The 2,642-nt window shown below is 51.5% G+C and overlaps 1 protein-coding gene and 1 non-coding gene across 2 annotated transcripts in view; both read right to left on the reverse strand.

Moving 5' to 3' along the window:
• LOC103898530 (zinc finger protein 721) overlaps positions 1-2,642 on the reverse strand; it is a 165,826-nt gene that overhangs the window by 149,774 nt on the left and 13,410 nt on the right.
• Positions 130-237, reverse strand: TRNAL-CAA. The gene is made up of 2 exons: positions 200-237; positions 130-175 (listed from the first exon to the last, which is right to left on the reverse strand). It is a non-coding gene; the product is annotated as a tRNA-Leu (tRNA).

Here is a 2,642-nt window from a genome sequence, read left to right on the forward strand (position 1 = left end):
GGGAGGGGGGGTGTTGTGCGGGGGGGGGGGGGAGAGAATCGGCGTTTTCCCTAACTCAGGTGCGGGGATGATGGGGGAATTATTTAAAAAAAAATATATAAAAATTTTAGGGTTTAGAAGGAAAAGGTGTGTCAGAAGTGGGATTTGAACCCACGCCTCCATTCGGAGACCAGAAAACCCCGGGCAGGGAAAGCAAAGCCTTGAGTCTGGCGCCTTAGACCACTCGGCCATCCTGACACTGTCAAAAACCCTCCTCACCCTCCTCATCCTCAACAGTTAATCCTTCTGCATCTTGGTCTTTCCTGCCTCTTTTATAACCCCCCCAAATCTGCAGCAAACTTATTTTTTTTGCAGTGGTAAAACCCTCTTCTGGCTCTTTTCTGCTCCTCTGCTTCCATCGCCCCGTCCCTGGGCCACACGGTCTCCGTTGCCCACTCAGGAGAACACAAGGATTTGCTTTTTCAGAAGAGCCGGACCAGCCCGATCTGCACTGAAATACACCGCGGTCCTGGCTGCAGTTTGGTCCTCACCTCTAAAAGGAAAAATTAGGAGAAAGATGGGGGAAAAAAAGGCACGCTCGAATGCTCATGGTGCTAGTAAAATCCCTGATTTAACTTAATTTAGCACCAGTTTTACTTTCTATTTTTATTCCATAGCCAAACTGACCGCTTTTTCTCCTTATTGTTTGCGCTCTTGGAAGTCTCCCCCATCACTTTGCAAAGCCCAGCAGGGTCCATCGAAGGCTTCCCTCCGATGTTTCTCCAGTTGCCCCAGAAAGGCAAAGCCTGGAATTTCCAGGTTTAGCCCCGGATCTTTCTGCAAACCTTCCCTCTGCATGCTGACCATGCACCTTCGTTCAGCGAGTGCAATAATTAACCTAGGAAGAATCGAAATCAAGTTGTTTCTGACTCTTTCTCCGCAAGGAAACACAGAAGGAAAGGTAGTTTTTGGAGAAAACTTCTTGGGATTTTTCATTGGGGTTAAGTCAAGTCAAAAATAGGGAATGTTCTTTTGGTCTAATTCCATGCTTTCCAGGCAAAAAAAAAAAAATCCTTATGCAAATTCTGGATGAGGAAGAGCTGCCTCATAAGGGCTTTGCCGCAGCTGGCCAATCCTGGGCTGCAATGTCAATCCCTCATTTGAATATGTCCATCTACATCAGAGCTGTCGCTCCGGTGGGACGCCTTTGCAGGGAGGAGCACTGAGTCTGAAGGAGACCCCATGGCTGTAGCCACCAAGAGACGAGGAAAAACCTCGAGGAGGAGGAAGCAGAAGGTCCAGCGGACGAAGCCTCTGCTTAAGTGGAGAAGGTCTCCGGCTCAGATTGGGCGACGGAAACCAGCTCCGAAGGGATTGAGCGGCTGGTTCAAGAAGGGATCCTGCCACAGGTACATCTCCAGGCTGCTGAGCCAGCTGCCACCACCGACCAGGCGCATGTCGGTGAAGGCAAAGAGGCTGATGAACATCTCCATGGGCGTCCTTTGCAAGGGGTTGGTCACCAAGGCAGACCGCCGGAGGAGGCAACGCCGGGGGTCCTTCATCGGTACCTTGGAGTTGCAGGCTGCTGTGGATAAGGTTATGAAAGGTGAGGGTGGGGTGTGTTTTGCCTCCTCCATCCCCAGCAGATCTTCTTTCATGAACTGAATAATAAGGACCTGTCCTCTCACCATGGATATCTTTCCTTGTCTCCCTCATTGCATGCCTGGGAGAAGAAGAAAAGAGGAGAAAAAAGAAGAATAAACTCGGAGCCTTTCTCACCCGCCTGATTCAATATCATTCCTGTAAAGATGACCCCTAAACCTGGCGCCCCACTGGTACTCCCACACCCACATGCCCACGCAGGAGGTAATTTGGAGGGCAGCTCCGGGATGGGAGCATCTTCAGCATCCTGCCCACATAAGACTGTATTAATCAGCCCCCCCGTGATGCCGGTGGGAGACCACCGAAGTCCATCTTGACCTCTTTGAAGACCCTCTCCGTGCAGCTGGGAGCTGAGACCTCAGCACCTGCAGGGGAAAGGCTGCTCCCCATTGGGAGATGCCATCATCTCAGACCACACCAAGTGTCTGGGGAGGTTGGAGATCTGCTAGGGAGGTGTGCCATGGTTGGAAACAGGGTGATGGCCTCCAGTCATACCTGAAGTTACACTCATCTTGGCTTGGTACTGAGTAGGAGAGAGAAATGATGTTTTCTGCCACTGATTCTCTTTATTTATAAGGTCTGCACTTATGGGTTTGGTGTGTTACTTTGCCAAGGTTCAAGGAGATGGGTGGGTACCACACCGAAGCCCAGTGTTGTCCCTAGCCATGTTCTCCAGGCAAAGCCCAATGACCTTACAGCTCAAATGCAAAAAACCCCAACGTTAAAACAGGAGCAGGTGAGGCTGCAAGGACAGCCTGCAGCTCAGCAGGGCGGTGAAATGGCTGCTTCTACGTTGCCATGGCCAGAGCTCAAATAGCCCCAGGTGACTGTGCAGCTCTGGGACACCCAAGTAGATGAGTTTGGCCAACGAGGCCAACACTTAGGGCCCATCTGCAGAAGGATCAGTGACACCCCCCACCCCCCCCGGGGTTTTTACCCTCCCAGCTCAGAATTCCCCCCCCCCATGGAATCCAAAGTGATGTGGAGTGGTGGAAGGAGAC

Source organism: Aptenodytes forsteri, unplaced genomic scaffold, assembly GCF_000699145.1.
Source record: "Aptenodytes forsteri isolate BGI_AS27 unplaced genomic scaffold, ASM69914v1 Scaffold403, whole genome shotgun sequence".
Taxonomy (NCBI): domain Eukaryota; kingdom Metazoa; phylum Chordata; class Aves; order Sphenisciformes; family Spheniscidae; genus Aptenodytes; species Aptenodytes forsteri.